The 14,112-nt window shown below is 36.5% G+C and overlaps 1 long non-coding RNA gene across 2 annotated transcripts; it reads left to right on the top strand.

Annotated features, from left to right (window-relative positions):
- Positions 1-10,369: 10,369 nt before the first annotated feature.
- Positions 10,370-12,947, top strand: LOC145029079 (uncharacterized). Of its 2 annotated transcripts, XR_013676357.1 has the most exons (3): positions 10,370-10,682; positions 10,776-11,537; positions 12,076-12,947. It is a non-coding gene; the product is annotated as an uncharacterized LOC145029079 (long non-coding RNA). The 2 variants fall into 2 exon arrangements; XR_013676356.1 differs by having other exon boundaries at positions 10,776-12,947.
- Positions 12,948-14,112: the final 1,165 nt, after the last annotated feature.

The raw sequence follows: 14,112 nt of genomic DNA, 5'->3' as shown, positions 1-14,112 counted from the left end.
TGGTACGAGTTGAGCAATCAGTCGATAGAGGAGATGTCACCTTCTATGACCTGAGTGGTGCTATTTATGTTCGTGTGCGGAACATGAGAGGCTTGATGTTTATGTTTTGGGTTTGGGGGTAAAACCCTGCAGGTTGTCATTGATGATGATTTTTACATCAGGGTATCAGGTAGCATGTGTGCTGCGAGATAGTGATTTACCATGAGCAGATAGTCAGTTGGGACTGAGATAGTCGAGGACCACGTTACACCTATTTGAGTATAGTAGGGCGTGTTGTAGAGGTATCAGTGGGGAGTCCAGTCGAGTTAATCAGTGCAGTGGTTTTTCTATCTATGTTGGGTATTGAATATGGGAGTGGGTCCCTGTTCTTGGGATGATCCATGTGTTGGAACGCCGGTTGATGAGTCGAAGTGGGGGAATATGATGATTTTGTGGTCCAGTCTATGAGTCAGTGATGTTATTGGACAGTTGAGTTGTTTGGTATTGGATTGGTACGTGACTTGGAACGACTAGAGGCAGTCGTGACGAGAAGTTTTTGAGGATTTCATCTGAGGTTCAGAGTTATGAGATCGATTGATTTTTCCCTTAAAAAGGGAACTATCGGGGATTGCGTAGCACCTTCCAGGGGCAGGTGCGTTATTGCTAGTGAAAATAGTTTGTGAGGTTGTTGATGTGTCAGATAGTGATGGTTCGAACCCTAAGTGGGGGAGAACCGGGTGGTTTATTAAGAGAACCAGAGATTTGTGCAAGAGCGGTTAGGGGTTGGATGCAGAAACCAACGGCTTGAATTCATGAGATCAGGGTCATTGGTGATCAAGGAAAGGTGTAGGGCGAGATAATGCATGTGGTATATGTCTGAAAGAAGGATGGGTGTCTCCACGGCGGGTGGTCGATGGTCAGGAATCTGGTGGTGGTTAGAGTCGTCTCAAGTAGAAGACTCGTAATGATGGAATGGGCAGTTGAGAACTTCTGGGTGGAAATATGGGTAGAAGATGTCGAGTAGCCAACTCCCGGGCTGGGATGTGTATTCTCGCTTGGATTTTGAGCAGTAGTGGAAAGGGTTTCGGAAGATCATCAGTGTGCTCTGAAGGGTTAGCGCCTTCCTTGTATTCCAATTGAGTGTTTGGATGCACTGAAGTTGCGCATCGAGTGATATAAGAAATTATTATGGAATTCAGAGGAAATGTATTGTTGTATGTGTATGGTGCTGGGAGTAAAGGAATCAGTGGTAGAGGCAGGACATTGTGATGCTCCGTTAGGGTGTTCTGTGGTTTCCGCGTACAGCATCCCGATTTCAGAGTTATGTAGAGTCTTGGGTTTAAGATGTCTAGTGATGTATCATGTATCCACGGTTCCAATGGGAGCCCTTCGTGTATTGTCATCAATATGGATTATTTAAGGAAGTGGATCTCCACAGAGGTAGGTTCTGTGTTATGGCGGTTGCCGCCAGAGTGTTTAGATGCACTGAAGTTGTGCATCGAGTGATATAAGAAATTATTATGGAATTCAGAGGAAATGTATTGTTGTATGTGTATGGTGCTGGGAGTAAAGGAATCAGTGGTAGAGGCAGGACATTGTGATGCTCTGTTAGGGTGTTCTGTGGTTTCCGCGTACAGCGTCCCGATTTCAGAGTTATTTAGAGTCTTGGGTTTAAGATGTCTAGTGATGTATCATGTATCCACGGTTCCAATGGGAGCCCTTCGTGTATTGTCATCAATATGGATTATTTAAGGAAGTGGATCTCCGCAGAGGTAGGTTCTGTGTTATGGCGGTTGCCGCCAGAGTCTGTAATGCATATCGGGGCAGGTGTGTGTGTAACTATCTATGATAGACTTTGGTGCATGAGTTAGTGAACATAGTGTGGCGTTGTAATGAGAATGAGAGTATAGGGTGAAGCTACGGGGAGCCGTAGTATTTGCCAGTCAGAGGGTGTTGTGATGCTACGGGGAGCCGTAGTACTCACGAGAGAGAGAGTCGTGATGCTACGGGGAGCCGTGGTATTTTCCAGTCAGAGGGTGTTGTGATGCTACGGGGAGCCGTAGTACTCACAAGTCAGAGAGAGAGAGAGAGAGTCGTGATGCTACGGGGAGCCGTAGTATTTGCCAGTCAGAGGGTGTTGTGATGCTACGGGGAGTCGTAGTACTCACAAGTCAGGGGAAGGGAGTCGTGGTACTACGGGGAGCCGTAGTACTCACTAGTTAGTTGGCGTTGTGATACTACGGGGAGCCGTAGTACTCACTAGTCAGAGGTTGCCGTAATGTTGCGGGAAGCCATAGTACCCACTAGATGGCAAGAGAGTGTGATGATGGAGTGTTCTCCAATAAGTGCATGATGCAGAAGAGTTTTAGGCTTGAGTAGCCCTAGTGTTGAGTTTTTCGAGCCTAGTGGTTAAACCAGGGTGAGACTGGGGTCTCCGTCTCTGTCGGGAGGGTCAGCGAGGCGCGCGGGAGAATATGCGCAGCAGACGCCAGAGGTTAGAGCTGAGTCGATCTTCGATTGAATTGTATTTTTATGAGGAAAAGGGAATTTCGTGACTTGCGTGTCATTGGGTCGTGACAGTGGTCAAGAGGGAGAAGTTAGTGAGATGTTTGGATCATGTTGTGTGTGACCTTTGGGGGTTCAGCTGTGGGGCCAAAAGCTGACCTGGTGCTCGGTATCGAAGATGAATACGAGAAATGAGCTAGAGTTTACCATGGTGATGTCTGCGGACACTTCAGAGCGAGCGAACGATTCAGATGCTCGAGGATATGTTTCGGGCATGTGTATTAGATTTCGGGGGGAAATTGTGGCCGTATTTGCCCTTGGCAGAGTTTTTCTACAACAACAGCCATCATTAGTGCATCAATATGCCACCCTTTGAGCTATTGTAGGGAAGGGGGTATTGGACCCCATTTGCTGGGGAGAGCTAGAGCAACGTGTGATGGGAAGTACAGAGATTGTGCTTCAGGCGTCAGAGCAGATACAACAAGTCAGGCAGAGGTTGTTGACCGCTCAGAGTCGCCAGAAGAGTTATGCGGACAGGCGCCGGTCCGAGCTCGAATTTTTGGTCAGTGACTTTGTACTCCTGAAGGTCTCTCCTTGGAAAGGAGTGATTCGATTCAGGAGGAGGGGCAAGTTGGGGCCCCGATATATTGGTCCATTCCGAGTGATCGCAAGGGTAGGCTGGGTAGCCTATCGTTTGGATTTGCCAGCAGAGTTGGGGCAGATTCACGACACTTTCCATGTGTCGCAACTGAGGAAATGTTTAGCCGATGAGTCGGCAGTGGTTCCATTAGAGGATATTCAGGTGGATGCGAGCCTGAGTTATGCTGAGAGACCAATGGCAATCAGAGATTGGAAAATCAAGGTTCTGAGGAACAAGGAGATACCCTTGGTTTTGGTTCAGTGACGGCATCGGAAGGGGTCCGAGATGACTTGGGAACCGGAGCGTGAGATGCGTGAGCAGCATCCAGAGTTATTTGTGGAGCGAGACTTCGGGGGCGAAGTCTAGTTCTAGTGGGGGAGAATTGTAACAGCCCGGATTCCCAAGTATTATTCATTTATTTATTTTTGATGATTTGTGATGAGACTCGGCGAGTTGGAGCCTAGACTCGCCGAGTATGATCGCGGATTTGGACGCGGGTTCACGCCTGGACTCGGCGAGTCCAAGGTATGGACTCGGCGAGTCCGCGCTATTTAATGAAACCCTAATTTCTCAGGTTTGGGGCCTATTTAAAGGGCCTTATGGCCGTCATTTATGCTCACCAGTCCCCAGAGTGAAATCCTAGTGAGCTTGAGCGTTTGGAGTAAGCTAAGGAGCCATTATTGACCTTGGAGGTGATATCTAGCAAGGGAAAGGAAGCAATAGCCAAGGGGGAAACAAGGGGATCAACTTCCTGAGGATTTGAGGGCCAGAACATCACGTTTGAGGTACTATTTTCGAACCATTCTCTGATATGTTGATGTTCATGTTGATTTAGGGCTTATTGAGCCCTTTTGTGGCTAGATCTAGTGTTTCCTTAGTCCCTTAAGCGAGTTAGGTTCTGAATCTAGACCCTTGGAGGTCCAGAGTGTCCCTTTGTCCAAGCTTTTTATGAATCCATGGAGGTTTTGGATTGGGGTCTTTGTGCTTGAGGTCAAAACACCATTTATTAGTCATTGGGTGTGTTATGAGCGCCAAGACATGAACTTTACGTGATGAATAAGCTTGGAAGGACTGGATCTATGAGTTAGTGAAGCAGATCTGACCTCAGAAGGTCGTTTGGGGTTGTGCATGGAATGCACTCGCCGAGTCCATTTCCAGACTCGACGAGTTGGTGCGGGTTGATCGGTGATTTCGAACCAGGGTTTGAGTAACCGAGTCGGGTGAGTGACTCGGTGAGTCGGAAGGGACTCAGAGGAATCGGGTCCCTGTAGAGACTCGGCGAGTCCACGCCAGACTCGGCGAGTTGAGTTGACCGTTGACCAGAGTTGACCAGCGTTGACTTGATAGGGTTAGTCAACCTTAGTTGGGAAAGTGTTAATTAGAGATGTATTGTGTTATAGGAGAACTTTAGCTCGGAGATCGAACACTAGTGATTTTAGGGATTTGCGAGCTATCGAGATACGCGAGGTGAGTCTTCTCACTATACTTTACCTTGAGTAGGTAACCAGAGTTATGTGACAGAGTATTTATATGTTGTGTATGTTATGTGTTGTACTGCATTATTTCTATGTGATTTATGTTGTGCATGTTTACAGAGTTAGAACCGGAAGGTTCACAGAGTAGGGTCCACGGACCCACAGAGTTATAGCCTCGAGTGGCTAATATGTGTAATGTGTGGTATATTGGGGAACTCACTAAGCTTCGTGCTTACAGTGTTTTGTGTTATGTGTTTCAGGTTTCTCTCAGAATCATGGGACGGCACCGGCTGGATTGTACACACCAGAGAAAAAGTTATGTTTTGGGGATCCTGGTTTATTATGCAAGTGAAAATGGAGTTATGTTTTGTAATTCGATTATGAATGAGATTTTAAACAACGTGTTTTTAAGAATTAAACGATTATTTTTAAATGGAAAATTGTTTTGAAATTTTCGGTGTTACATAGTTTCTCCTTTGATTTCAATTTAATTAATTGTCAGGCCTAATATTACAATTGTAGTATAAAATATGTACTGATGATTGAAGATAGGTTTGTAAGTTACAACTTGAAAAAAAAAACATTACAGTTCTCATTAGACAAGTCCAATGTAGCTAATTGTATTAAAATAACATCGAGCAAGATGACAAAGAAGAAGAAGAGTTAGTTAGCAACATCACACATAGTTACATAGAGAACATATGGTAATACAAGTAGCATGAAAAAAGGTCAAAAGTAATAGATTACCTTTTGGATGCCCTGATCACTGGTTCTTGCATCACCATGAGTCTTGTAAAGTAGAACTTGCAAACATATGTTCACCAATAAAGCAAAAAAAAGTCAAGAATGCAATAATATTATAAAAATAATCCAAAATAAAACTCAAAAGAGTAATATACATCAGAAGTGAACTGACTGGATGATTACGAAAATTGTAGATATTAAAAGAGCATCCATAGAAGAATACAAAACCGGTTTAAGTGGATGGATAAAATTTTAAGTAACTACCATTAATCTGTTCAAGAAGCTTGAAAATAAGTGGATTTGTGGAAGTAGAACATGGGTCGATAATCTAGAGGATATTGCCAAAAGAGAAATCAATATTTATTTGTCTTTTTTATGGGAGATCAAGATTTCAAATTAGGGTCTTAAGAGATTCGTTTGTAAGATGCAAAAAAAAGCAAATCATTCTTCCTTCCAGTTGCTTCCATTATAGAGTAGTAGGTATGAACTAAGAAAAGAGAAGATGACAATAATCAATGTGTATAACAACATCTGAAACGAAGGGTAAATAACATCTCATTAATTATAGAAAATCCAACAATTTGTAAAACAGATTGCAATACATTTGGCTTAAAGGGTGAATGATTTTTATTGTTTCGTCCAATATAAGAATACAGATTCAACAACAACGTTCCATATAGAAAGTATTGATTGGAACTAAAAACAGGACACATCAATGGTAAACGAAAGGCAGAACAAAAAATAATCCAAAGAACCCAAAATAAAAATATTCAAGGGTTTAAAAAAAAAAGATTTACGAGAACCTCTTATTACCCTGTAGGTTTTTGAAAAATAGACTTGAGGCCAATTCCATGTTTCATCTCGATTGTTTATGCCCCTGCTCCTGATTTGCAAGATATGGAGATGGAAGACCAAATGGTAACGACAAAATCAGTGAGTGGTAGTGGTATATGGTTTTTAGAGAAAACTATTGTCCATGGCAGTCATGTTGACGACTGCACATGGTGGTGAAGGCGGCAAATAATGGTTAGCGGTGCTAGGTTTTGAGAAAAAAGGGGCTGGTGGGTGGATTGTGGTAGTGAAGGTTGTATGACGGAAGTGATTGAGCGATGACTGGAATAAACTCTTTCCTTATAGAAATAGAGGGGTAGCGAACCCTAAAAAAGAGTGATGGTGGCGATGGAGGCAATCAAACTACGACGTTGCTGTTTTGTAGGATTTAAAATAATTGTCTCCCTGATTATTTGGGATTTAATAGGATTACCATTAATGCTCCATTGCTGATTTAAAAAATGATCCCGACATATTTGTGTTTCCTTATTTTTCGGAATCCTTCTTAATAAATGAAGGTTTTTTTGACACGTGTCAATCTCTCATGAGTTTTGACACTTGTCATTTTGTGGTATTTTTGAAATAAATATTATCCACATGTCAATTTCTAGGTTTTTTTAATTTTTAAAATAAAAAATTTACATAATACTTATATATGCAAAGTATTAAATGTAATAAATATGATAGTAATTCTAATTAATACATTTATTCTTTCCTTATTTCAAAATTTTGTTTAAATAAATATTTAATGTTTACATTTTAATATTTAATTTTTTAATCAACCCGTGTAATACACGGGTTTTACACCTAGTGAAATTGAATATTGAAGAGCAGGAATAGGCGGGAAAAAAAAAGAACGGTGAGTATAAAAATGCCATGTGGCAAAAACATAGTTTAGAAATGTGCCATGCGTCAGTTTAGAGATTGTTTTATTAGGGATACTAGGTGTGAAACCCGTGTATTACACGGGTTGATTTAAAAAAAAATTAAACATTAAAGTGTAAACGAAAAATATTTTTTAATGTATAACTTTAAATTAAGGAAGATATATATTTATTGCAATTTAATATATCATATATATCATATTTAATAATTTACATATATAAGTATATGATTTTAATTTTAAAAATTAGAACAAACCAAAAATTGACAAGTGGATAATATTTATTTCAAAAATACCACAAAATGACAAGTGTCAAAATTAATGAGAAATTGACATGTGGCAAAAAAACCTTCATTTATTAAGGAGGATATATATATATATATATATATATATATATATATATAGAGAGAGAGAGAGAGAGAGAGAGAGAGAGAGAAAGAGAGAGAGAGAGAGAGAGAGAGAGAGAGAGAGAGAGGGTAAGTTAAATTGAGAACATGACAAAGGTTGAGAACGCGAGAAAATATCATGACCATCCAATTTCTTAGATATAGGGCTAATATGTAAGGGGCCATTTCTGTTAATATGAAAACTAAATATCTTAAAATGTAAATAAGAAAATACCGTAAAGGGTATTGAGGTAAATTCAAATGGCTTAATTAGGGTAAGTGTGAATAAGAAAATAACATAAATCTAATTTCCTTAAATTAGGCTTAATATCTTTAGTTTGTTATGACTTCTGCGTGTTTGGGAGACGACCTTTGTTCCTTGGCACATAATATCACCATCATCACCACCTGCGCTTATCTACTCCAACTTCTACTCCCCTGTTCAAGCTTTAGAACAAGATTGTCTCCATCTACAAACCATCGGTAATACACCGTCTTCAACCCTTTATGTTCATCTATCCACGCTTCCTTCCCCCTCTCTATGTATCGGTTTCCATCAAGTCCTAATATCAACCAACAACTACCATTTTCGTTTAATCGAAACAAACCAGAGAAGGTAGAGATTGTGCAACAGGTATTGTGAGTCGGAGATAAAAGAAAACTAGAAAAAAAAATATGCTTGTCTACTACTTCTGCGACATCAAAAGTTGATGGAGGCCATAGAGCCGACATCGGTGCAAGTTACAGTGACGAAGGCATCACGGTGGTCGGATTTTGGATCCGTAAAAAACAAGGTTCATCATTTTCTTATTATATAGAACGGAGGCTAAGGCTTCCCAGTCGGTGAAGAAACTCGATTATCCGATGAACCCTTCAATAAAACAGCTAAGCAGTTTCACAATCGAAGGTAAGATATGTTTAATAAGATACTTTAGGCATTAGGCTCTCGATTGTTCCCCTAGATGATTTGGTAGTCCGACTAATGTGGGATGCAATTTTCTATTCGAAGTCTCTATTCTATATAGTCAGTTTCATCTCTTTAGAGATGTCACATTTAACATGGATTCAATGTAATTGTGCAATAAAAAAATTCACTTCACATATAATGAATAATTAGAACACACTTATTAAGAGGAACTTGAAAATATCAAATGCAATTATGTTATTGGGCTTGATACTTTGCAAGATTTGAAGTAATTTCGAACATTAGTGACTCATTAAAATTATTATTATTATTATTATTATTATTATTATTATTATTATTATTATATAGTATAATTGTTAACATATGAAAATAAAATGGGAAAAACTTGTCAGGAGCAAAATACCAAATTCACTGTTACGTCGGTTTTCTCGTGATCTTGATGATTAGTCTTTTAAATGTCGTTAAATGATACCTTTAATCATTAATAAATATAACTACAATCGTAAATGAATAGAAAATACAAACATGATTCATTTAAGTTGAGTGGTACCTTTAATCATTAATAAATATAACATGTATTGCGCATTCACTTAAGTTGAGTGGTACCTTTAATCATTAATAAATATAACATGTATTGCGCATTCATATAACTAACGAATTTACTTATATACAAGATTTCATTTATTGATATGTTTTAAGTTCTATTCATCCATGAATGTAGTATATATATTTTATTGTATGTACATTTTATTGCAACTTTTTATATAGACTATAGACTGATCAAATAAAAGGGTTGTTGCAATTTTGTAGGTGTCAATATTGTTTGTTTGACAAGCACGTGAATTTTAGAAGCCAACAAAAAACACAAGTTCATGTTAAAGCAACTCATTCCAAGTCAAGATATTGTGGAGATATTCAACACAAGAAAAAAACCTATTAGAGCAAAACCAAAACCAATTATGTACTAATGAGTAAAACTGAATTTTGTTTTATTCATTTAATAACATAACAAGAGTATGAAATTATGAATAGAAGTGAATGTTATTTTATTCATTTATGAATAGAATTGTATGATTATATATTTGTTTTAGGTAAATGCATGAAGATTGTAATCTATCAAAATGCTTAATGTTTATTTATTTATATAATCATTCATGATTAACATAACTAGTCAAACGGTATCCGATGTTGCCCTCTTCTTTGAAGTTGAGGGTTCAAGTCTCATTGTGGACATAGGTGGAATAATTTAGGAGTAGTTTAGTATATATTTGTATTTGCTGTTCCAAAAAAAAAAAATTAACATAACTATTAACAAATAAAAAGGAAAATTATGAATGCATGTCATGTTTTATTACTTACCGCATAAAAAATGTATTTATATATTTTTTATTAATTTTTATTCTATCCAAAAAAAAATACATAAATATATTTAGCATAATATATTCTTAATAATGGCGATTTTTTTGTGTGTAAATGAGAGTTAAACTTAATTTATTAATAAGACATCGTTTTTAATTAAATAATAAAAGAATTTTTTTGATATGTTACATCAAAATTAATGAAATTAATTAATGAAAATGGAAGTTACAAACAAACAATTTTATTTATATTAAATGAAAATGTAATTTTCTTATAATGTAATGAGTGATCTACAATGTTATCGCGATTTCAACCTTTTCATGTTCTCAATATAACCTCTCATATATATATATATATATATATATATATATATATATATATATATATATATATATATATATATATATATATATCCTAATCCTAATTCTAATAAATAAGTAGAACTCGGCCACGTGGCATTTTCCAAGGCCCCAAAATAGAGTTTTCCCGCTCATTTTCCTTAGAGTGTAATTACTAAACTATCCTTTTATAGCTTCAAATTGGCCGGCCCTTTTAATCTGCATTAATCAATCCCGTTAAATTTGCAACAAATTGATCGACTAACTATAATATGCGTAAAGATAGCTAATTTTGTGTTTGCATTTCCAAAATCAAATCAAACAATCATATTCGCTCATCGGTTTAACCTATTCACTCCATTATTTACGTTCAAATTATCTATGCGATGAAACTTGATCCGAGTATACATGACCGTGAAAAATCAGGGACGGAATCACAAGAAATCACATACATATCTTCTTCCTTTCTCTCTCACGAACACCTGAAAAATTTTCTTCTGTCTTCTGTTGCTCCTGATTTGAATTGATTTATTGGTGCAGGTATCTAAGTAATTTGAAGAAGTTTGGTCCCGATAGGAGATAACATAAAATCGTCGTTGAAACAAACAGATCGCAAGGTTACAATTTTTCCTTCATTATCGCTACCTTATTGCAGCTCTATCTCCATCTTTTTCAAATTCCGATTTCTTCTCCACGTTCCCTTATTGCAGGAGGCAGGCGATGGTTCGGTTATATTATCGTCTTATGACTCTGGTCTCATCAATTGGTTTAACATGTACGGATGTTAACGATGGTGGATTCACTTTGAGAATTTATGGTTCACGATTTCTTCTTATTAAGGTTCTTAATTCATGGTATTCAATTTTATTTTTTCTGTTCTGTGTTTCTGATTTACAAGATCTTTTTACATTAAAGTTTGCTCCTTCGTTGTTTGAGTTCTTGGGCAAAAGTTAAGGACAAACTTTGATTTAACCTAATTTCTTTCCAAGAGACATCTTCATGATATTCTTAAAATAAATGAGAATTTTTGTATGGAAGCATAACAAAATCGGTTGTATTCTCCTTTACCCTCCACTAATTGCTGATGAACTCATTTATCTAACACCTGATACCTCCCCTTCTCAACACACCGATGAACAAGGTAATCTATATCATCCTTTCATATTCTTTTTGAAAAAAAAAAAAAACAATTTTGAGCCCTTGTGTATGTTAATTTGTTTTTTTGATAGAATTCTTTGCTTAAAGATGCATTGGATTCTCTTTGGTTTACTAATTCAAATTTTATGTGATTCTGTTCTTTGGCCAATAGGTAACATGTTTGTTGGTGATTTAACTTTTAGTTCTTTTTGTACTACGGTTCAAGTGTATAGGGTGAGACAATTATTCCTTTCAGTTGTGCATTGGAACAGAATCTTGTTGATCTTCCAGAAGATCAAGCAGCAAAATACTGTGAGGAAATTTCTTTATTTTAGGTATAAATTCTTTGTTAAAACCCAAAGGACGTTTTTTTTTTTGGTTTAGAATTCCATGGATAATGGACTTATATCCTGCCTTGCAAAATGACTCATTTGATTGCTAAACACCCCATCTTTCAGTTTTTTCAGATATGAAGGCATACCTATTCTGCTTGGTTTCAATTTCAGCTTACACCAAAAACTTTCAAACATGAACTGTTTTGTTCATTTTGTATAAAATTGTTTTCTATAATGTCAGTCAGTCTCTCATCTTAAATTAGGTCAAATTAGGTTTATTTTGAGTTGACTTTGAGCTTTTTTTAGTTGGTTTTTTTACCTCAACACACGAGATGAGGAGGCCCATGGCCTTGGTGCTGTCATAGTATAGCCTCTGTAACATAAGGATGCTAACTAGGGATGATAAAAATGGTGACATTATTTAGAAACCCGTTTCTCTAACTCCATTTTGCTAAGACTCACACTCATGTGTCATTGATTACTAACAATTTAGAATGGGTGAATAGTAACTTTTGGGTGTTTCTTTTTGAATTAATAGAAAAAGGCTCAAACTTTAAAGTGGAAGGATGGAGGGTGTATGTATTCAGACCCTAAACTATGTTAGAAAGTATATATACAGAGTATAAGAGGTCATCAGCCATATACAAACAGGGTAATAATTTGCATGATGTTGTGAATTCATATAACTAAGATTAAGTTACATTTTGAGGCCTTTACGCATAAATCGATTTGCATTAACATATTTGAACAAACAGGGATGGAAATTTTGACATCAATCTTATTCCATAAATTATATTAGCTAATTGCAGAATAAATGTTGAAAAGAACTGTTATCAATTTAACAAACAGTTCTCTTTTTTTCTCCATTAAATGTGATCTAAATCCTGGCGTTGGTTAGAAGAGAATGAAGTTCTATCTCTTCGAAAGCATATTGAACAAGGTAGGTTCTCTTATACATCAGTAGCCTACTTTTGCAGCAAATTAACCCTTAATCTAGGATAAATCTAAGATTTTTTCATCATCTTGAAGGACATCTTCAATGATTTTCAGTTATCTCATTAGGAAGCTTGTTGATTGTTTGTGTTGGAATATTTTATGATGTTTTTTTGTTTTCTGATTATTTGTTTGGTTATTGTCTTTATATTATTCAACAGCTCAGATGGCTATTGCAAATGGTGGAGATTGGCAAAAGGAAGTCTATCAAAAAGATGGTGCATATGAAAGTAGATTTGTGTAAGTTTTGCCATATGTTATGGTCCAACATTCTGTAGATTTGTTTAATTTTTTGTTGTATTGCTACCTAAGTTTTGTAGTCGCATCTTTGCAAGTAAATGATGATAAAGTAAAGTCTGTACTTGAGCTGATGGTGGCCGTGTTATAGAAAGCATGAATTGTCATAGTTAAGATGAATGTGTGATGTCGAAGTAATTTAGTATGATCAAAATGACTTAACTTAACGACTTAGATGTTAAAGTTATTAAATCAACATTTTCTCCATACCATGGTTTAGTCTATACAAAATTTGATCATAGTGGAAGTTAGTTAGCAGTATGAGGTGCCAGCATAAGGTACTTGGATTATATCTCATACTACACCTGAAGGGTATTTTGGTCATTTTACACAAACATTTTAACATGTATGATTTGTTTAATTGTTACACTCAACTACTTAGCCATCGATATTATATGTATTTTCAATTACGAATATTATAAATTATATGTTCAGTTATGAATATTAGAAATGTACTTTTACGGTATTATACGGATTTTAACCATCAAAATTGTATCATCTGCACATGTCCAATAAGAATGATGAATAAAAAAAAATAGTTTTCAAAAATCTTCATTCCTAATTAAATACTTCTCATTTAGTTAGTAATTAAATAATTACAAATAAAAAACTATTTAAATATTCAATATTACAATTTATAAGTTATAAGAATTATTGAAATAATATTTTATTAAATAATTAATTTTTAAATTCAATTCAAAAACAGCACCCGTGGGTTCCACGGGTTTTAACCTAGTATATATATATATATATATATATATATATATATATATATATATATATATATATATTCTTTACAGGGAAGCGTTTAATAGTGCTAACGGAGTGGGCTAGAAAAGTAGTTAGGAAAAATGAAGAACGTACAACATGATGGTCCATTTCAGGTGTTTCAGATGCGTGGCATAGTTGATCTGAGGCAAGAGACTTGTACATGCAAATATTGGGAAGTAACTGGTTTGCCTCGTGGTCATGTCATAATGGTTTTAAAGCACTTGAAAAAAACTAACTTTGGACATCTGACTATAGATGCTTACAAAATGGAAACGTACCGAAGTTCGTATGAGGAGGCGGTTTACCCCCTTCCAGAACCGTATGATTGGGAGATTCCTGCTGAGATGATGGTTGTTAAACCCCCGATAATGGATGCACGTCAAGCTGGTAGACCGAAAAACAGAAATCGTATCCCGTCACGAGGTGAGGAACCTATAGTAAGAAGGTGTAGTAGATATGATAATACAACCCATAATGCAGTAACTTGTCTGACATTGATCCCAATGAAGCAAAA

This window comes from Lactuca saligna, chromosome 2, assembly GCF_052625555.1.
Source record: "Lactuca saligna cultivar CGN05327 chromosome 2, ASM5262555v1, whole genome shotgun sequence".
Classification (NCBI taxonomy): domain Eukaryota; kingdom Viridiplantae; phylum Streptophyta; class Magnoliopsida; order Asterales; family Asteraceae; genus Lactuca; species Lactuca saligna.
The sequence above is the reverse complement of the archived record's forward strand: the minus strand, read 5'-3'. Positions and strand labels throughout refer to the sequence as shown.